This window comes from Sminthopsis crassicaudata, chromosome 3 (assembly GCF_048593235.1).
Source record: "Sminthopsis crassicaudata isolate SCR6 chromosome 3, ASM4859323v1, whole genome shotgun sequence".
NCBI lineage: Eukaryota > Metazoa > Chordata > Mammalia > Dasyuromorphia > Dasyuridae > Sminthopsis > Sminthopsis crassicaudata.
In genome coordinates, this window is record NC_133619.1 from 72,606,351 (window position 1) to 72,630,344 (window position 23,994).

Here is a 23,994-nt window from a genome sequence, read left to right on the forward strand (position 1 = left end):
ATGCCTCAAGTTAGGACAGATGCTGTATTTCTGACTGACTAGAGAACAGGCAATTTTTGGTGAGAAATAAGATAAGAGCTCAAGAACAAGAATAGCTGATTGGGAGTATATATTGTGCTTAGTCACTTAAAAGAGCAGCTCACACTAATCTGATAATACCTAGAAAATGAAGAAGTGAAGCAATTATTGCAATAATTCAGAAAATAAGCTTTGTTGGGCAGAGGAGAGATGAGAAGTGAGAGAGTCATTAAGTATATTCATGTATTTCTTGGTTCTTTGGATCTCTTTGGATATAGACAATCTTGTTCACATATAGAATAAGTGAGGCAGCCTAGGTCTCCAAAAGTGAATACAGAAGTCATTTGAAAGCCAGCCCTGTGACTGAAGCTTGTGTGACCTTAACTAGTTAACTCAATTTTTATGGGTCTCAATTTTTTCTTCTATAAAGTGAAGGGGTTGGCCCACATCAGTATTTCTCAAACTGTGCTTTAAGGAATCCTAAAACACCTTAAGTTTGTTTATTGTGATATAGGTAAATGGTATTGGTTGAAGAAGTTCTGAAATCATATTCTTGAAGTATTAAAATTTATTTAAAGTATTTCAGTACTTTATTCCAGATTTAGAGTCAGTAGGACTCGGGTTAAAGTTTCACCTTTTGACACTAGCTGGATCCCAATGCAACCAGGCGATTCTTTAAAAAATAAAATTCACTGGTTTTAGGTACTAATCTCTCTTAGTAAGTGAAGTTTCTTCATTGACAATTCTCTATATCAGTGAAATCACAGTTCTAATATTACCCCTTGCACTATCAATATCCTCCCCCCCCCAAAAAAAAAAGTCTGACTTTCATCTGACAGCTGACTTGTTTGGCTAAATTAGATTTCCCAGAGAAGCATTCAACTTCTCAAAATAAGACCTCAAATACATAACAGGAAAGAATTCTTGCCAGCATCTAAATTAAAAAAAAAAAAAAAAAAAAAAGCTATACTGATTAGGTGACGAAAGCAAGTTTACATTTTAAACTAAAAGTGTTGCAATTATAAGTTTTTAGTATTCCCCAGCACTTAGTACTGTTTGCCACATAGTAAGTGCTTATTGCTTTTTTTTATTTATTCTTTTACAGAAGAGCATCACCTTTTTGTTGCTTGTTAAGTAGTAGCAATAGATCACAGACTCCCTCAGTCTCCCTTATCTGGTTGCTTCAGTAATAGATGACACATTTAGGTGGCAGTTGTTTGGGGAGAGGGGAGAGTCCATCATCATGGACAGTAGAAAACCATCTAGCAAGTCCTTGAAATGGAGGCAACTTGGTAAAAAGCAAAGACTAGACTGGAGAATCTGGAAAATTATTTCTAGTCCTTTCTCTACCAATAACTAGTCATTTTACTTTTACCAAAATATTTCATATTGGACTGGATTATTTTTAAATTCCCTTCATAGTCTAGTATCCTTAATATTCTGTTCTTACCAACTAACATAACTCATCAGAAATATCACAGTTATAAATATTTTCCATTTTCTTCTTCCTCGAACTAACTATAGCCACTAGCGCCACCTTTTATCTTGTTCTCAAGATTGCACATCAGCTGTTCCTCTTTTGGCTTATTGTCTGCAGCTGTGTTATAACAACACCCAAAGCACCCATTAGAGTCAATTTTATTGGTAACTTCTGCTTACTTTAGGAAGGCCATCATCAATCAGCTTCTGAAAATCAAAGCCAATCCCATCCCCTAAGCTGGCATATACTTATAATGCAAACAGTGCTGGAGCCTTGTGCAAAGATGGAAAGGACAAGGATTTTTTTGTGTTTTATTATTATTATTATTACTATTACTATTAAAAGGGACAGAGAAAGGGACAGCTATAAAGAGAAAATAGTTTTCTTATGTTGAGTTGATACTTTCACTAACAATTTTTGATTGGAGCTACTCCAAAATACAAAAGGGAAGTTAATGTATTGATATCCTGAGTAACACATTAGTTTGCAACTTTCTTGCCTGTTACTATTTTTGTTGTTGTTGGTTCAACTTTCATTGACTTATCTAAGGTTTCCAAATGAGTAAAAAACCAGTATAATATGAAAAAAATGAAAAATAACATTTGCTTCTACATGGGCTTATTACTAGAATACAAACAGGAATGTGAATACACCTCACCTTTGCCTTTCTCTCTTCCCAGGCTCAGTTTCTCCTCTTTTTTATTTATACTTATTCCTCTCCTCTTTATTCATTCCCTTTCTTGTTATCATTCTAAGGCCTCTTAGATCCACCCTTGCTCCCTAATTTTTGAAAGTGGATTTGCCAGGTTTGGATGGATTCACCCTGAGCTCTTTGGAGAAAAGGAACTGAAGAAATGTAGAGGAGAAATAAAAGATCATGTATTAGGGGATTTCTTCCTATGATATCTCTATCAAAGCAAACAAAGGTGTAAGGCCATGCCATAAGGGATGACTGTGAACATGAGCAAAGGACTAGAGGAAGTTATTCAGCAAGTGATGGGTTACTTCATCATGAGTTATTGTTCAACCAATAATTCAGGGCATTGTAATCATGAGATTAAAAAAGAAAGGAAAACAAAACACTTAGTTATATTCATTCTGGTCACATTTTAGAAATGACATGAATAATCTGGGACAGGACCAAAATGAAAAGTAATATGGTAAAGTAAATAGAATGCCCTCATTAGATTTAAGTTCCATCTAGACTTTTATTACTTGTGAGACCACAAGTCACTAAATTTCTCTGGACCTCAATTTGCCTTAACTGAGGAAGAGTATAGTAAATATAATATATATTTATTAAATATAGTATATTTATATATAATATATATAGTAAATATAAACTATAGTAAATGATTTCTAATGGCCTCTCTTCCAACTCTTATCATATACTACCTGAGCATTACTTGAAAAAATTGAGGGAAATTTAGTATAAAGAAGAGAATTTAAAAAGGACTAAATAGCAGGGTTCAAGTATTTGAAAAGCTATAATGCAGAAACTGGATCAGAACTGTTCTTGGCTACAGAGAGCAGAATTGCCTCTGGTCATTCTGCCTAAAGGTAGGTTTATATAAAAATAGGCTTAATATAAAAAGAAACTTGATAATAATTAGGGGTATACAAAAAAGGAATGGGATACCTTAAAAAGTAGTGGGTATTCCCCACCACCTTGGTTGAAGTTTCAAGCAAAGACAGAATAATCATTTCTTGGGTGTTTTTTCCCAAGATTGTCCTAAATCGGGATTGGGGAATCTTTTTTTTTCTGCCAAGGGCTATTTGTATATTTATAATATCATTCATGGACCATAAAAAATTTCCAACTTATAGAACTCAAGCAGTAGTAGATTGTACTTTCAGCTCATCCACAATTGCAGTTGGTTATGCAAATGATTTTGTAAGCTTTATACAGCCTTCAGGCAAGGAGTTCTCCACTCATGTCCCAAATAGTGCTTGAGGTCCCTTCCATTGCTTAAATTCTGTGAATTCCATTGTCCCTCTCTAGTATCTTCTCTATATTTGTAACTTCCAAAACAATCTTCATAAAGGACAATTCTGTGTGACATAAAAAGCTCAAGAGACAGTTTCTGGGTAAAAATTTTATTAATTGTTGCTAACAGATAATTAATAAAAAGGGTCAGTAACACCAAAAAAATCCTCATGTATCCAATATTTACATACTTTTGAAAGAGTGACTGTGTCTGAGGCTGGGAATCAATTTTGATAGCTTCACAATTAATAAAAATAAATATTATGATGAAAGCTGGACCATTTTAATAAGGGGTGGGTTTGACTTTGATCACTCTCTTCCCAGATCACTCCCAGATTTAGATAATCTAGACAAAGGCTCTACCAGGACCCAGGACCTGAACACAATGGACTGAAATTTCTTAGATTAAATTCTGTATAACGTTCTTTAATTGAATGGTTTTCATGAATTTTTTCTTTGACCAGCAAGCATTCACAAGGTGGTCAGAAAAAGAAATACAAGGATACTCTCAAGGTCTCTTAAGAACTTAAGGATGGATTGTACAACACAGGAGATAAAGGCAGAGGACTGCCCAGCATGGTGTACCCTCATCAGAGAAGGTGTGATGCTTTGTGAGCAAATCAGAAATGAATTAGCTCAGAAGAAACATGAGATGCACAAAGTTAGAGAGTCCACCCCAAAGGTTCATAGGAACTATTTGTATCCTACCTGTGACAGAGCATCCCAAGCTCACATTTTGTCTGATCAATTATAGTCAGATACACTATAATTTCACTCTAGCATAGAGTGAATAGTCCTTTTGGTTTGCTTCCAGTATGAAGGACAACAACAAACCAGTCAGCTAAGTCAGGTCTCTCAATTAGAATCGAAAAGTATGTACCTCAAGGATTTGGGAAATCTCATCCATCAACAATGTCATTCAGTTCAATGTCCTAAGGAACGTATAGGTTTCTGTAAAAAATCCTTATCCTAATTAAATAATTGATTATTAATAGAGAAAAATAATAATTTTCTCATGATAAAATCAGTCTACCTGCCCCAAAACCCTCAGTAGCTCCCCATTACTTCTAAAAAAGGAACCTTAACACTTTTTGTGTGTGTCCTAGATGTCTCTGGCAGTCTGGAAGCCATGGACTTTATCTCAGAATAATTCTCTTAAATTTATGAAAGTAAAATGCCTAAGCTGGCAAACTAGATGAATTTAATCAAAATATAGTTATTAAAGGATTTGTTTAAAAAAAAACTCAGAAGATCCCAGACTGAGAATCTCAGCACTAGTACAAAGTACAGACTCTTCAGCCCGCCATTGTATAGTTTAAAACTACATCTCTAGTCTTATGCCATAGTATTTCCTTTCAGTCATTGTCCATTCCAATGACACTAAATGCCAGCTATTGCTTGTTCTTGACCTTTTGTTTCCCACATCTGTGAATTCACATTGGCAGCTCCACTACCACCCTCATGATCTAAAATGTTTCACCTCAGAAATTGCCCTTCTGTGAAGCCTCTTTTGATACCATGTGTATTTTCTTTTTCTTTCTTTTTTTCTTTCTTTCTTTCTTTCTTTTTCTTTCTTTTTCTTTCTTTTTTTTCTTTTTCTTTCTTTTTTTCTTTTTCTTTCTTTTTTTTTCTTTTTCTTTCTTTCTTTTTCTTTCTTTCTTTTTCTTTTTCTTTCTTTCTTTTTCTTTCTTTCTTTTTCTTTGTCTCTCTCTTTGTCTCTCTCTCTTTCTTTGTCTCTCTGTCTCTCTTTTTGTCTCTCTCTCTTTCTTTATCTCTCTGTCTCTCTTTTTCTCTCTCTCTTTTCCTTTCTCTCTCTTCTTATCTCTCTTCTCTCCTTTATCTCTCTCTTTTCCTCTGCTTTCCCTTTTCCCTCTCCCATTAGCTCACACCTCAATATATCTTATATCCATTTATCTGTGTACATTTGGTATTCATTACCCTTGGGCCAGAAACTGGGACAAAATGAAGTCAGACATAAATTTCAGCAAGTATAGACATGGAGAGGAAGACATTCAAAAATGGTGATGATCTAGAAGAATATATCGAAATAAAAGGTAGAAAGATGGAACTATTATCATAATAGTTCATTTTCACTGGACTATAGATTTTGTGAGAAAAAAAAGATTAGTGTAAAATAAGACTTTAAAGGTATATGGGAGACAGAATATAGAAGGCCTCCAAGGAATTTTGTCTTTGGCAGTAGAGTGGATGTAAGAAATAGTAGAAAGAATGCTGAATTTTAAGTTGGAGGACCTGGGTTCAAATTTCAATTCTACCCTTTGTTATTCATGTGTTCTCAGGTTCATCATTTAATCTCTCTGGGTCTCAGTTTCTTCAATTGTATAATGAGAGCATTTAAAAAAATATTCTCTACTAGCACTAGATTTATGATCCCCTGAACCTTCAAAAGTTTTGAGGTAAGAAATTAATTCTATGATCAGATAGCCTAGTATGGAGCAGCTAGGTGGTACGGTCTAAGCCTAGAGTTAGGAAGCTCTGAGTTCAAATCCAGCCTCAGACACTAGCTGGATAATTCTAGGCAAGTCACTTGGTTAAATTTTCCTCAGTTTCCTCATTTGTAAAATGGGCTGGAAAAGAAAATGGCCAATTGCTCCAGTATATCTCTGCCAAAAAAAAAAAAAAACTTTAAATGAGATCACAAAGAATCAGACATCACTGAAATGACCGGACAAGAAGAAGCAAAGTATAGTGGATAGTATTTGGTGTGGCTTGAAATCTTGCCTCAAACACTTTCTGTTGTATGATAATTGTCAATATCCTCATCTAGGAGAGGAGGCATTGAGGCAATACAGTGGACAGTGCCGTAGGCTTAGAACCAAGAAAACCTGAGTTCTATCATGTCTAAGGAACTTACTGGGTATGAACCCTGAGTTAGTCATCCAAAAAAAACAAACAAACCAAAAACCTGTTGTTTGCCTCAGCTTCCTCAAATTTAAAATGGGGATAATATATCTCCAGGTTGGTGGTGAGGATCAAATGAGAGAGTATTTGTAAAGTGCTTAGCACATAGTAACTGCTTAACTGTGTAATCAGCCTTAGGATTGTTGTGAGAAAAGGTTTGGTTTTTGGTTTTTGGTTTTGTTTGTTTTTTTTTTTTTGCAAATCTTAAATGATAATAAATGTGTTATTAGTAGAAAGATTATTTTGGAAGACTCTGAAGGATGGATTAGAAAACAGAAAAACTGGAGTTCAAGAAACCACTTAGGAGAGGCTATCACAATAGTACAGATGAGAGGTAAAGAGCACCTGAATTAGAATAATAGCCCTTCCTTAGACAATCTGATTGCCCTGCACTCTGGGAGACTTACCTTATCAATGCTGGACTTAGCATGGATGCATGATCACTTTTAGCCCATGACAGCTCAGAGCTCCCAGGGTATGTAATCCATCAGCCCTAGCCTCCCCAGGTAGCAGGAATTACAGATACCATACCTGGTCTCATTAAATTTTTTACAACCTTGGGAAATGCATTTTAAAGCCTATCTCTTGACCCAACTATTCTATAAATTGGCTATATATTACAAACAGTGAAAAAGAAAATGTTTATGATTTGGGAAATAATAAAAAGCTGTCAAGTTAAATAACTGCCTACAAATTCATGGCCCAGTTATTTTTCCCTCACTTTTTTTAAAAGAAAATTTTAATGCTGAGCTATTTAATTGATGAGGAGTGTCTCATCCAATAATCCTACATGAGCTTCAATCTCCAATGATCTCTGGCTCTACAAATTGTAGATATAAAGGAAGGTGTCACATATAAAAGAAAAGCATTGACCTGGAGTTCTTTTCTCAATTTCATCTATAGTAGGTGTCAAATTGTAATACCCTATTCAACCTCCTTTTCGACTTGATTAAACAGGGAGCAAATATATTATTACTGTGTAATGGTGACACAGTCATTCATCACAATGCAATTTGCAATCATGAAGCACATTTGTTTATTTTAATAAAATAATAGCTGTCATGTGAGTCACTAACCTGTTAATTAATATTATATTAAGAATGTTCAACATTACATTATTAATGTAATCTGCAAATATCATTTGAAAAGGTTGGAAATAGTGATTCTATTCTAAAATATACTGTAGTCTGTCTTTGAGTATTAAAAGAGGCAACAAGGAAAGGGGCCACTTCTCATCTTAACACAACTAGAAATGAATGGATAAGAGCAATAATAATATATTATTTAAGAAGCAAAATAATAATTAATAATCAATTAACTAATAATCAATTAATAATGGATTTGTTAAGAATAACTGAAAGTGGTTTATATTCAGATGGAGCTCACAAAGCAGAATTAAAAAATGTATCATGAATGATACCACATGAAGTCAACTAACAATGTATTGACAGAGAAGTGTCAAGCAAGTAATTGTCATCCTGATTTCTTTATATGAGTAAGGAACCTATGATAGTGATTCAGGATCTAGTCTAGCACTTTGACCATTGTAATATTCTTCTGATTGCTCTCCCTACCTAATGTCTCTCTCCACTCCAGTCCATTTTCCATACAATTGTCAAAGTAATCTTTCTAATGTGTAAGTCTGATCAAGCCGTGCTCCATTCCCTACTTAATAACTCTAATGGTTCCCTATTATCTCCATAATCAAACAGAAAGCCCTATGTTTCATATTTAAAGTTCTTCATAAACTGATTCCTTCTTATCTTTCTAGTCTTCTTACACCTTGTATCTTTCCATATATTCCAGGATCCAGTGATAGTGATCTCCTAGCACATCTCAAGCACAAAACTCCATTGCTTAACCCTGAGCATTTTTACCAGCTATCTGTCTACTATGTCTGGAATTCTGCTTCTCATCTCCATCTCCTAGTTCCCTTCAAGACCAAGTTAAAATCCCACTTTTGGGAAAAAGCCTTTGCCAGTTTCCCCTTAACCTTGCTGTCTTCCCTCTGAGGTTATCTCTGAAACACACATATCTTAAATACTCCCTGGCTCTGAGACTTCTTCCCTTTTCTGACTGGAAAGATTGAAAGGAAGATATTGGAAATCTCTTTCTAGATCCTCCATTTAAGGAGGGAGTCCAGCATAGCCATCTCATCTTTTCCAAACAGGCTGCAGATCTTTATCATGTCTCCATACTGGGTACTCTCCCAACTCTAGCAACCTACAAAAGATGAGTTTCCCTTCTATTAATATTATGCAAATACAAAAAGAAGTTTTTGTATTCAGCTTTTATAAAATGATAAATATTAAAGTAAAGCAGGATAGTGACTTTTTTTTCAGTCTTTTCTATCTGGACCCCATAAGAAGTGAAAAAAAGAGAAAACAAGATAAAGAGTAATGTCACTAACACACAATTCTTTTTTTTTCGAATATTTTATTTCCCCCAATTACATGTAAAAATAATTTTAGCTATTTTTAATGTTGAGGTCTAAATTCTATTACTCTCTTTCTCCATTTTCTCTCTTCTCTCCATGAGACAGCGAAATCTAAGTTGTAAATGACTAACATATGATATTTGTAATATCATTTAATTATTTTCCAAGTATATGTAAATAAAAATTTTAGCATTCATTTTTACAAAATTTTAAGTGACAAATTTTTCTCCCTTTCTCCCTTGCCTCTCTCTTCCTAAAATGGTAAGCAATTTGTTATAGGTTGCATGTGTACAGTCATGTATTTTATTTTATATTAGTCAGAGTTGTGAAAGAAGAAACAGACCAAAATAAAAACCCATGGGAAAAAATAGCAAAGTGCAAATAACATGAATCCATATGTATTCAGAGTCTGGTTATAGATAATATTTTCTATCATGAATCCTTTGTAATTGCTTTAGATCATTTGTCTTGATGAGAAAAGCTAAGTCATTCATAGTTGATCATCACACAATGTTGCTATTAGTGTGTATAGTGTTTTCTGATTCTGCTCTCTTCACTTTGCATCAATTCATACAAGTCTTTCCATGTTTTTCCAAAATCCACTTTCTCATTTCTTATTGCACAATAGTATTCCCTTACATTCATATACTATACCTTGTTTGGCCATTTCCCAATTGATGGGAATCCTTTCAATTTCCATTTTTTTTTTTTGCTACTACAAAGCTTCTGAAATCATACATATCTGAGTGTGGGAGTGTTAGGATTCTTACAAGGTGCTAAGTCAGTGGAATGGATATAATTATCTAATTTAGCATGGTTCAGTATGATTGATCTGATCCTACAAGGACATGTTATAGACTAGAACTTGAGACAATGTAATGTACTTAGTTCACATCTTTAAAGGAGTTCACTCATTGGTTCACACATTAGACTTCACATCTTTAGAGAGCATATATAAGGAGGAAAGAAAAATCCAGGAGATTCAGAGTCAAGTTTCATTCCCACTTCCACCTTTATGCTGGCTGGAGACATTCGGACAAGAGCTCTTTGGGAGCCAAGGAGAGAGGAAGGCCTCCAGAAAACTAACCGAGCCCCAAGTGAAGGAGATAAGATTTTGGAAGAGACAATAAAAGAGTTGGACTTTAACTCCTGGCTGCATTTGGGACTATTGAACTGAACTGAAATTAAGGCTGCCTCCAGAAGTTCCCCAAGGGATCTGCTCACAGAGAATGATTGTAATTTAGAGAAAAGAACATTACATGGGTGGGGATTGTAATTTATCTAATTGCTCCATTAATATGACTTGTAGTCATATTCAGGAGCTTGAAAGTAGGAGCAGACAAAGTGGTTTATTAGAGTCTCAGGAAGGTATAAGGAGAGATAGAAAGTAGCAAAAGGCTCAAGAGTAGGGCTTGAGAGTGGAATAACTGATTAAGAGTTAAAATTATGATGGGAAGAAAGTGAATCTAGATCAGGATGATAAACTAGAAATCAAAGGAAGCACAAAATGATTTGGTCTTGTGAGGTTTAAAGCAGGGAAGTTTATATACATCACTAAGGGGGTATTAACATGAGAGCTGCCAATAGAGATGCTGCAATGATTTGTCCATGCAACCTATTAGAGGTAGAAGGAAACATTAGAGGGGCATTTATCAGTGCTTATAAAACTCATCAATTGTCATCCATTGTGACTGGAAAGAAATTTGTGCCATTGCTAAATGTCCCAACATCACAGAATACAAGCATCTTTTGCCTCCATTACAATCCATTCTTTCCATATGGCTGCAGTCAGCCCAGATTCCTAATCCTCAGACCAGCAAATTGGAGTAATAAAATGAGAAGGCCTCCAGGGCAAGTTGTGCAGTATAACTGCCTACAGAACTTTAATGAGAGGAAAGACATCTCTCTTTCTCGACAGTTTTAAGTACAGTGTGATGAACTGGTTGACCTCTGAAGGTGTCTTCCAGCCTTCAAAATGGGTGAAGTTCTGGAAGAATAATGTATGTCTCCATGAGTTTGATGTAGCCCTCCTGAATGACTTTATTATTCTTTCTTTAAATTATGCATGACTGACTCTTCCTGTCGAATATCAATAGAAAAACAAATCTGATCCTCCTTTTTCAACATCTCTAAGACACAGCTCTGTGCAGTGAATGACTAGCTTAAAGGTTATAGAGGTTGGTTCTGGGATTCCCCCCACACTTTCCCCACCTTCTTTTAATGGATACACATAAAATTTGATTCCTATATATTGACTTTGACCTCTTCAACAAACTACTTTTTTCAGTCTTATTTAATTCAAACTTTTGAATTCTTAAAGAAAATTTATTGTATAGCTTAGGTTTCTCTACACGTATTCCCTTCTTTTAAAAACCCTTTTGTTATCCACTCCTTGAAATATACTAGCTGCTGAAAGGTATGATTAGCACCATTTCCAAGCTCAGTATGTGTATGTGTGTGTGTAATTTATGGAATAAAACAGGCATTCCTATAACATACTTAAAAAAGAGGATCATTGTACATGAAACTGCAAATCTGCTACATACAAGTTGTTATTCCTTTTAAATATGCAACAAAGTTATCGTACAATTCCTTTTTTCCCCTTTTGTTTTCTTTCTTTCTCCCCCCATGACTACCGTTAGAGCAGGTGCATGTGTGTATATGTATGTATCTACATATATATGCAGAATTATTCTATACATACTTCTATTGATCAGTTCTTTCTCTGGAGATAAATTGTGTCTATATGGCCTTTACCATTTATGATACATACATAATATATAATACAATTTATTTATTTACTCAAAGTTGTTCTCTGTTACTGTATCCAATATTCTCTTTGTTCTGCTCATTTTACATTTCATTATTTTGTGCAAGTCTTTCCATGTTTTTTCTAAGATCATTGAGCTCATCGTTTCCCCCAGCACAGTAATATTCCATCCAATCATATATCACAACTTGTTTAACCATTCCCTATTAATTGATGTCCCTGCAATTTCTACTTCTTTACCACCACAAAAAAAGCTATTATAAACATTTTCAAACACATAATTTCTTTTATTTTTCCCTAATCATATTTGTAAATAGACTTAATAGTAATAATACTGACTCAAAGGGTATAAATAGTTTAATAACTCTTCGGGCATAACTCCAGATTGCTCTTCCAAATGTTTGGATCAGTTCACAATTCTACCTACAACGAATAAGTATCTCAATTTTTCCACATTCCAGTTTTTAATGGTCACATTAAATCAGACTTAACATTTTCAATTGTCAAAATACTTTCACCTTCAATGGAAGCTACCCACATATGACTTGGATGAAAACAAGAGTCAGAGAATTTGAAATTAAAGTCTGACTCTGCTTCTTATCTGAAGGACCTTGACCAAGTGATTTTCCTCCCCTGACTTGAGTTTCTTCACCTATAAAACACAGAAGCTAAGATTGATGTTATTTAGTCATATCTGATTCTTTGTGACCCAATTTGGGGTTTTCTTGGCAGATACTAGAGTGGTTTGTCATTTCCTTATCCAGCTCACTTTATAGATGAGAAAATTGAGGCAAACAGGGTTAAGTGAATTGCGCAGGTCATACAACTAATAAGTGTACAAGGCCAGATTTTAACTCGGGTCTTCTTGACTCCAGACTGTGTGCTTTGCCCACTGCATCATCTAGCTGCCTCCAATTATATAATCGTACTAAATCCTCTTTAGATATTTATGTTCCAATTCTAGTAGAAAAGGGACAAAACTTCAAGTTCAAAATTCTACTGATGATGAAAAAGAAAGAGGATCTAAGGGAAAGGGTACTTCAACCTTCTTCCCATATTCTACAGGAAGCTTTTCCCAATCCCTCTTAATTCTAGGACATTCCTTCTTTTAATTATTTCCTATTTTTCCTGTTTACAATTTTTTTAAAAAATTTGTTTGTTTGTTGTCATCCAGCCGCCATTAGATTGTGAGCTTTTTAAGGGCAGGGACTATCTTTTGCTCTTTGTATCCCCAGTGCTTAGCATATTGCTAAGGGCACATACTAGGCACTCAACAAATGTTTATTGATTGATCAGCACAACGTTTATTGTGTAGCAAGCATTTAATAAATGATTATTGATTAACTGATTTGGGGTACTGACCTCTTAACTGGTATTTTTCTCACAAATTTTCATAGCCTAAGTACCTGACATAAAGTATTGCTTTATTTGTTTTTAAAGGAAAAATTGTTTTAAGGATACCAACCAGAGCTAAAGACCAACAAACTCAGAAAATGCTATTCAATTCAACAAGTATTAAGTGGCTATGATGTGCAGGTCTCTGTGGTAACAAGCTCTGTTCCTGGTAATATAGCATGTGAAATTTTGCTCTACTTCTTTAGGACAAGCCATACTTTTGGCAATAAAATTTGTCATTTGGATATAGAAAATCCTGTTCTCCAGTGATTTCATTTGATTGTGAATCTTCTAACATCATGATCTCAGAAGAGTGCTAATTATAAGTAAAAGTAAAATTTTCATACACAACAAGCAAGGGAACACTGCATAGAGGTATCAGTATACTGTATCATGTATCAATGATCTGTGGCCAGAAGGACATCATTCACAAAATGCATGATCAGAAAGCAAAGCAGTGAAAGCAAGACATGATGATGGTCAGCTTGAATGTAGTGATGGTGCCCATGATTAAAAAAAGAAAAAAAACAAAAGGAAAGTTTCAACATATTGGAGAATTTATGAAAGACAAAAAAGCATAGACAAAAAAGCATATAGATGAAAAAGCTTTGAGATAGATTATATCCCACTGAAATATTACAAATAAAAATGTACGTAATGTCAATATGAAGAGGCTTTTAGAATTATAAATGCTTTGAGGAAATGGAGCTTGTCTTATATTTCTCTGGTAATTCTCACAATATTTAGCAAAGTATTTGGAACAGCATATAAGCCATTCTCACTCTTGATTCTTCTCCATAGAGAAAATGACCAAACTGATTGGAACAGAACCAGAAGAAATAATTGATATACATCTTTGTCAAGTGAAAGAAGAGAGGAAGACATTCAAGAATATAAATGGATAGATAGGGCAAGATGGTGGCTAGGGCAAAGAAGGAAGGAAGGAAGAAATCAAACATTTATTAAGTGCCGACTACGTAACAGGAACTTGTGCTAAGTCTTTTACAAATATTATCTCATTTTACCCTTACAACAGTCCTAGGAGGCAGGTGACATTATTATCCTCAATCTTCAGATTGGAAAATTGAGGCAAACAGAAGAGTTTATGGTCATACAAGTGCCTGAGGCCAAATTTTCATGCATTTGTTCTTGAGTTCACTCCACCTAGCTGTCTCTATAAAGACAATCTCACCCAATGTTTAGATCAAACATTGCCCTTGCCTGCCCTTACCTCCCAATTCTATTAGTTTTGAGCAAGATGGAAGAAAACAATCAGAATCAGTATAGCTACTGAACAGCAAGGAAAGAAATAGTTATGGAAATAAGTTTGAAAGTTACTAGATGAAATAGCACTGAGAACTACCCTCTGTTTAAAAGTTTTCCACCTCCCCTCATTTGACTCACCAATCACCACTCCTCCATCCCACTGAGTTAAGTAGCATCCTACATATCTTTGTCTTTTCTCAGGAAGACTAGATATGGTTAGATTAAAACAACTGAACTATGTCTTTCCTAAAACAGTTGGGTTCTTTCTAAGAACTGTCTGGGAGTTGGGGGAAACTGGGCAGTATATAAACTGAATATCAGTTATATATTGTTTACTCCTTTTGTTAGTACTAAAAGAAAAAGATTAAATTGTTTTATAGAATACTCATCTGTGTTAAGATTGATTGAAGTCACATGAGAGATTCAGTGAAATATAACTGATTCAGAAATGAAACAGGGTTTCTAAAAGGAAGTGGTTCAAAAGATTTTTTCAATTGTATGAATTGAATGAAATGAAATGAAAACTGTATATACTAATCACATCCCTGAGACTAAAGAGAGGTCTTAGCATCTGAGGAGAGACAGAACTGGACAATAGAAGGCTACCCACCCACTCTCCGAGAATCATTGAGAATAAATGGATCATTTTCACACTCTTCCCTTTAAAGCCCCATGCATTGGTTAACTGCCAATGTGAACATTGAACTTCCTAGGACCTAGTTCTTTTTTGATGAATAAAATTAGGTTAGTGTCCAATAAGGTCACCAACAAGTTAAAATATCAACCAAATACTTAGTCTTAAATAGAAAATAGAAAATGGGTAAATTCAATGTATCAGCACTGGACCAACCAGACACTTGTCAAATATATTCAGATAAAAATTGTTTGTCTCTCAGAGACTATACTTTTCTAAAAACTTTGTGGGATTTGATTTAAAAGCACAATAAGGATAAAGAGCCCATACCAAAGAAGGATCTTACAAGAAAGAAAAGCTTGTGAAATAAGTTTTCTCTAAGTAATGCCACAAAACCATTACTTTAATATCCATGTATAGCAAAACCATGCAATACACAAAACAGCTTTCAATATATTTTAGTTAGGCAAGCTGAGATGCCTAAGAGTTTTGCCATAATATGAAAATTTGTTTTAGGATTGATTCATGTTTTTTGGTTTAGAAATTACAGTCATTTCTGGATCTCTCCAAGTCCTTTTGTCCAATAATAATGATCTCTTGTAATAAAGACACACAGCATATGAAAAAAAAAAAAAAAGGAATTTAAGGCTCCAAAGCCAACACTCTAATCATTATACTATCTAATTATTGTCTTTAATATCATCATCTTCTTCATTATCAGCATCAATACATCTTTATCTTCATCTAAAATATAAAAAGAACTCATGCTGAAAGGTTTTTTGCAACAGAAAACAAAGGACTTAACAGGATCAGAAAACCTGGCTTCAAGGTCCAGGTCTGCCACTTTCCAGCCTGGTGACTTTGGATAACTCATTTAACCACTCTGATCCTGTTTCCTTATCTGCAAAAACATACTAATATATACTATCTACCACATAATTTCACTTTTGAGTACAAAACATATTTGTGAAAAAATCTAATCAATTATATATTTTATATTACTTCCTCCTTTTCTGAATCTTCATCTCTATCTTCCCTCTAAATTTGGGTGGACCCCAAATCTCCATTTTAATCACTCTATTGGTGACCATAGAAATCCCCGTGGATATAATCCATATAAACTATTTTGTTCCTAAATCTACATATCTATCCTTAATTTCTCTCCAAAGTTTCATCTCCATCTGACCACTGAAATATCCACTGGATATCTCAAAGGACCAATTCAATTTTATCTTCATAATCCCAAGGCCTGTACTTTAAAAACACTTAATTGATGGTGGAATAGAACACAAAAATGGAGGCATTTAAAAACCTATAAATGTATCATAATTAGTTCTGTGACTTCGGTCAAGTTGAAAGACTGGAGTTTTTTTTCCCTCAGCTACAAAATGAGAGAACTATTCTAAGATGTCCAAAGACATCTATTATATTATCTATTAAGATCTCCAAATTTACTTCTAGATCTAAAATTTAATTTAATACAACAAACAATTATAAGTGCCTATTGTGTCAGTGTACTATACTATATGATATACAAAGTTTTGAAAAGACAGGTTCTCTAATGTCATGATATTTATCATTTATAATTTTAGAATAGATTTCAAAATTGAGCCATGTCTTCTTATTAGTCAGATACTGGAATTGGAGGGGGAAGCCCTTGGTATGTATTCTCTCTCTCACCTTAGATAATAATTTTACCTACATCAGCAGCTCAAAAAAGGGAGATTCTAGAAAGCTATGTATGCCCAGATCCATCAAATTATCCTTTTGGGGGGATTGCTATATAAGACTGTTTTTTTTTTTAATCAGTTCATTACACTTTCTCAGAAGTCACTTCAATGTTCTTGTTCACTGAAGCATTCCAGTTGGACTATGTAAATGAGCTCTTTTTTAAAAAAATAAATCTTCTCTCCTAAAACCATTTCACCTTATCAAAGAAGCAAGAGTCTCTTTAGGAGATGTCTCCAATTTCCTATAACTTGTCTCTTACACACTCTTACTGTTGTTAGTCATTGGGCCTACCTAATAATTTTTATTCCAAATTTATATTAGATGCTTCTTCAAGCTACTTCAATGAAACAATAATTATGACTCATTTATATTGACATTGAGAGTCTCCAAAAACTATCATATATTATTATCTTTGATAAGCAAAACATTATTTGGAAAGTAATATTTTCCCTACATTATAGAAGAGGACACAGCACTAATAAGTGGCTGGTCTGAGAACTTGACACAGAACTTTTAAAATAGAAGGCTGGATTTCTTTTTACTGCAACCTCGAAGACAAGAGGAAAAACTTACATTCACTGACTGTTGATGATCCAATTAAAGTTCTTTCTCCTCCATAAGTTTTCCTGAACTTATCCACACCTCATTGTCTTCAACTCTTTTCTGCTTCTACTTAGCTACTACATATGTGACTTTGGGCAACTTGATTATAAGAAGAATCACAGAATCTTAAATGAAAAAGTTCCCAGTGACCAACTTATACCTGAACAGAAATTCCCATTACCCCCCAAAGAGAGCATACAGACTTTGTTTTATGGTTCCCAGTGTCATGGAACTCATTTGCTAAGTGATTTTGGATGTTGGATGTTGTTGAAAAGTTATTCCTTATATTAAGACAAATTTTTCTACTCCTTAGTTTCTTCCCACACATTTGCCCTCTAGGATTAAAAAAGAAAAGAAAATACAAAATAACAAAAAAAAATGCTTAATTCTAATCCACATAACTCCCCCAATACAAAGACATCTATTATGCTTCCTTCTCAAGTCTTCTCTTCCAATTCTGTCAAGTAATCATTACAAAACATAACTTCCACTTACACCATAACATCTTCAACTATATAAAATCCTATCATGTGGAAAAAGAATTTTCCTTGTTCATCTTGGCTCCAGAGAGAATGACAAGAAACAATAGTTTTGGTGAGAATAGGAAAATCTCTCTAATGAGTAGAACGGTTTATGAATGAAATAGCATGCCACAGGATGCCATGAGTGCCTTATTTATTTTGTAATGGGGGCTAAAGACCACTTTGTAATTTGCAGATGGGGTCTAAAAACCACTTTATTAAGGATAAGGTAAATTAAATTTATCTTCTCAGATTCCTATTTAGATAGCAGCAAGATGAGTTTATAACTGATGTCACATTTAGCTCTGAAATTTTGTGATTCTTGGATTCTTTGAAGTCTTTTTATACCATCTCTCACCTCATTTGTTATTAATACCAAGTTAGAAAATAAGAACAAAGGGCTTTGAAAACTTTAAAGGTGCTATTATTATCAGCATCTTGAATTTTGATTTTCATTGACTATATTTTGTTTTTCCCTTCCCAGTTAAGTGGTCTTCCTTTTCTCCATTATTCACTATAATCAATCAGTTCCTTTCACCAGAGCAATAGTCCCACAAGGAAAAGCTTCTTCCTGCCCTCAATATCAGTGAAAATAAAACAAAACAAAAAGGCTTTCAATTTTCCCTAGCAATCATCACAAGCTTCAGCTCACTCTTTGCTTTAGCAGTTCTGGTTTTATTACTGGGTCCTGTCTCTCATTTGTGCTTATCCTCAGTTACTTGATTTTGCTTTTTCATCTTATAAATAATTCATCTTAAAATCTAAGTTGGTCAGTGAATTCTCTGCTCATCTACATCAGTCTCTTAAGGCAACCACTTCCCATTTCTCTTTCTCACAAATAATCTCTTTATCATCAGAATTTCTTCTTTGATAATATCTGATCCTCTTACCCCATAGAATCCTAGTGTCTGGAGTGAGATCTTACCTATTTTTCCTCCCTGAACCCATTAGTACATAAACTTCTTGAAGGCAGAGACTTTTTGCCTTTCTTTGTATCCTTGGTCTGTGGCACAGTGCCTGGCACGTAGGAAACATTTAATAAGTTGTACTTACTGGTTAATTGATTTATCTGAATTCTGTTCTTCCATCACATCAAACTAAGCACAGATTCCCCCTCCTGATCATGTTTTCTTGCATCAGATTTTTAGGTTCTCAAAGACAGAGACTACATTATCTATTTTTCTTAATCTTCCTATGGTATCTGACATTCAGGTAGGTGTATTGTGAGAAACCAGTAAATATGTGCTTCCTTACTATGCCATTAACTTCTTTAAGGGGAGAGACATAAAGGAGTCTGAAATAAAATAAGTTAATCTCAAGTGTCCTAACACAGTAAATAAGTTGAAGATTAGGGCTCTTTCTGTTCAAAAAAAAAATACCACAGGAGCAATGGTACCATTAGTGGGGTTCAGTTTCATAGACACTAAAATATATTCTATTCAGTTCTTCTGAAGGCACGGCACTCAACAATACATGAATTTGTCAGCTGTAAGATGTTTTTGTATTGATTCCAAAGAGCTTCCTAGATGAACTTGAAAGCCATTTGCTGAATGTGGGATTTTTGTAGGCCTGCAGTTGTCAATAAATGTGTTTTGCTGTAATTAATAACTATATGTGCTTGCACCTGTGGGGAAGAGGAAGCATCTTTCTAATTTCATGTTCAGCAATAAACATGAGCAAATGCCTGCATTATTCCTCTTTGATTCCAGATGCAAACAGCATGGGATGCTGTGATCCGCACTGCTCTGTATTCCCTCGTTGCCCTTGTCCCAATTTATTTTTCTGCCCAGATAGGTAGAGAAGTCATTTTGTTTAGTTAATTCTGAATTGTTGAGAAAGATATGTCGGATCAAGGCCTGTCACTTTTTCACAAATCCTGAGGAGAGCTGGGCTTTGGGGTGGATTTGCCTTGGCAGGAAGCATGATGTTAAGGGATTGCAATAAATCGCTGAATTCTACGGACTAGGGAGATATCCTTACTTAAAGTGGGTAATGAGCACCAGTGCTATTGTGGAAGCAATTAATCCTAATCACTTATAAGACAATAAAATTTAATTATGGGTTCTTAGAAAACTAAAAACCTACCAATTATTGTTAATAGGCTTCTTTCTCGATCATAGATAGTGAGCCGAATTTGTTGAGGCTATTTTCCCAGCAGTTAATTTAAAAACTCTCACTTTATTTTTAGTTAAGAGTGCCTTGGTTGAATACTGCCTTGTAGTAACATAGGACATAAGTCTTCTGCTCCAGCTTTAGTGCCCTTAGGATAAAAATATAATCAGTTAAGAATCATATTTGTGGACATATATTAGTATATGGTGTCCTTTGTTCATTTGAGGCCTTAGATCTTTATTAACAGTTCACAGAAGTCTGTCTCTCTCATTTCTTAACTGCAAGGTGACTGTCTCTACATGGATTGTAAGTATGTTGATGCATATAAGTACAAATACCAGGAAATACCTCAAAATTTATTCTGATTTTCTTAGAGCCTCTGAAAAGTAAATTGTATGTGAGCTGTTATATGCCCCGGGACAGTGGATTAGTCTTTCTGGACACTTACACATGATAAATTCCCAGTGATCCCTCCTTTTCACTTCTAGCTTTTTGGGTTGGTCACCATCAGTATATTGAAGAGATATTGTAGCCCTGATAAAGGTACACACAGTTACTGAATTCATTCTAGTGCCACCAATTTCTTCTCTCGAAAGGAAAACACCCTCCACCTGTATAAGTACACACTTGGGTACCCATAAGCCTTTTCTGACTCTTACACTTCTTAGATATCATAATGTGAAACTGTATGAATTTAAAATTTGGGAACAAAATGCAAAAAAAAAAATTTCAATTACTCCCCACTAAATGGGGAGAGGAAGGAAAGAGAGACAGGAAGGAAGGAAGGAAGGAAGGAAGGAAGGAAGGAAGGAAGGAAGGAAGGAAGGAAGGAAGGAAGGAAGGAAGGAAGGAAGGAAGGAAGGAAGGAAGGAAGGAAGGAAGGAAGGAAGGAAGGAAGGAAGGAAGGAAGGAAGAAAGGAAGGAAGGAAATGAGAGAAAGAAAAATCCTATATTAGGTTAATTTTCACAGTACAGATCAGAATTTAACAAATTCCTCTTCTGTAGTAGTGTTCTACTCTTCCTTTCTCAAGAAATTCTTCTGGTCACTGAGAAAGGTATTCAGAATCTATGATTCCATGCCTTCTTTGATCCAAGTACAATATACTTTTTTAGCTCTCTCCTAATAATCTTTTTGTGTTTCTGTCGATGGATCTATTATTCCCCTTTTCTAATTTATTTTTTTTAATCCTACCAATCCTTCAAAGATCCATTCAAATATTTTCTCCCTCCTCTGAATCCCCACCATTTGTTGTGCTTCTCTTTGGCATATTACATTCTTACATTTATTATATTATTCATGTACATCTCTCCAACAAAACAATAAATTCATCCAGCAATATCCCATATTTTATTCATATTTTTATATAACTAGAATAGTTGCATATAATTATTAGTTATCAAGTTGCAAACTCCACTAGTAGTTTAGAATCTCCTTGACAGTAGTTACCATAAATTAATATAGATTTTTCTCTCCTCAAACTTAGGACAGAGTTTCATACATTATCATAGTTAAATCATTTTTTCCAATCATGCCTGACCCTTCATGATCCCATTTAGGGTTTTCTCAGAAAAGATTCAAAGGTGGTTTGCCATTTCCTTCTCTAGCTCAGTTTACAGATGAAAAAACTGAGGCAAACAGAGTTAAGTGTCTTGCCCAGGATCACATTCTGTAGGAAGAAATCAGATTTGAAATCTAGAAAACGAGTCTCCCTGACTCCACGTCTGGACTCTATCCACTGTGTCCATAGCTGCCCTTTGTACATAATAGGTATTTATCAAATGTTTTATTTCAACGAGATGGTACAATGAGTAAGAGCTTCTAGATTTGGAGTCAAGAAGACTCGAATTCAAATTCAGCCTCAGATATTTCAGCAAGTCACACAAATTTCCTAATTTCAGTTTCCTTATCTGTAATTCAGGTATAATAATAGTTATTTACTGTAGATATTTCTTGGGAGATGATAACAGATAACATATACCCAGTGCTTTGAAAATCTTAAGATGATTTCTAAATATTAGCTTTATTATTATTGTCATCATAATTATTGTTGTAAGAAAGGCTTATTGAATGAATAAAAACTTCCATATCATACACTTAATACTTCCTAGATCTGTGACTCTGGGCAAGTCACTTAACCCCAATTGCTTTAACAAAAACAAACAAACAAACAAACAAACAAACAAACAAAACCTTCCATATCAATCCTATCATCACCAGTTTTTTATGCAGAGATATTGTAGAGGTAGAAATGACAGCATTTAGCCACTGATTGAATAAGGAAGAATGAGGGATGAGAAATAATATTAAGATAGTGAACCATAATGATTAGAAGACTGAATGTACCATCAATAGAATTTAGAAGTTTGGAAGTGACAAATAACAATAATGAATGCTGATTGGACAAATTCCATTTAAGATGGCTAGGAGTCATCTAGTTTGTAATGTCTAAATCACAGCTGCTGATGAAGAATTACAATAAATTCATTGAGGGAAGGGGCTGTCTTTTTTATGCATTGTATCTTCAGTGTTTAGCATATTTTAATCATTTAATAAATGTTTACTAGATAGGATTGCTACCTGTTGTTAATAATTATACTTAAAATTGGAGGAAATGGCAGTTTTACCGTTGTGAGGATTAAATGAGATAATTCATGTAAAACTCTTTGCAAACCTTCAAAACCATATGAATGTAGGCTATTATTACCAAGTGTCAGTGGTGATCATCCAGGGACTCATGACAGTTTGGGTACGCCCCAGGAGCCAGATCAGATGATCCTCGGAAGTGGGCAGTAATATTTGTGTTCACAGCAATAGCAGGCGCCATGATGTGGATGAATTCACCCAGCAAAAAGTAACTTTTCCAGGGATTTCTCCTCTGCCAGAAGAGTCAATTGACTTTTGATTTATTCTGGTCTATTAGGCAGAAGAAGTTTGACCCTACTTTGCACTTAGAGTTTTTAGGGGTCTTGGTTTGGTTTTTAATAATCTGAGCAAATTCCTGTGAACTGATGTGAAATTATATTATATTTTCCCTTCGATGTCTCAATATATTTTAATTAGGTGTTGGAATTAGTTTGTCAAACCTAGTGAATGATACAACATTACATTCTCAGTTTAATTAGAAGACATTAAGAAGAGTTCATAAGTAAAGCCTCCTGAATAAGAAGATTGAAACAAATCATACAGTCTAATTAAGTTATTCTATGTAAATTGTATTCGACAATGTCCTATGTTTAAATGGATAAAGAGTTAAAAGTGTCAGTGGACAGCACCTGGTGGCCTAATTGAGTCACATTGAAGATCCTGGCGTACTCCAGACATTTTCAATCTTTCATATAATATTGTTTTCTCTGGTGCAGATCTTGGAGTACTCCAGACAATTTTTATCAGTCACATAATATTTCTTTCTCTGGTTTCGTACTGGAAGCTGGAGTACTTACTTTACAGAAGTGACACATAGTCAGTTGGATTGGATTGAATAGGCCTCCTTCCATTTGTATAGATAGCTGGATTAAAGGGAGATTTCCTTCTTGGAAGAGAATAAAGGTCCACAAGTTCAGTGTTAAGAACCTGCTACACACAGGGTTCTGTCCAAGGTACTAAGAAAGCAATAAGACAAAATAAAAATCAGGTTCCTGACCTCAAGCAACAGATAGTCTGTTGAAGTGGGGGGAGGAGGAGAGGGAGGGAGGGATTATACACTGTAAACAGGTAAATAAATACATGATCATTTGAAGACAAGGAAGAAAATAATAAGAACTAGAAAGATGAAGGAAAACATCTTAGAGTATATGAAATCTGAATTGAGTTTTAAAGGAAGCGAAGGATTAAGTGGGTGTGAGAAGGGGGTGTATCCCATCCTGTGTAAAGGCTTTGAGGCAAGAGATATAATTCTGGTTTCAGTTAACAAACAGCAAATAGGTCAGTTTTGGTGGAATATAAAGTCCCTTTTGTAGAGTAATGTGAAATGTTTGGGAAAACACATTGAATTGTGTTGTGAAGGATTTTAAATGCACACAGGGAGATAATTAGAGTTATCTTATATTCTGCATCCTATAATGCACTTTTTTGTAATGTTTCTGCATCTTTTTATCTTTCTTTAAGGGTGGTATCTGTT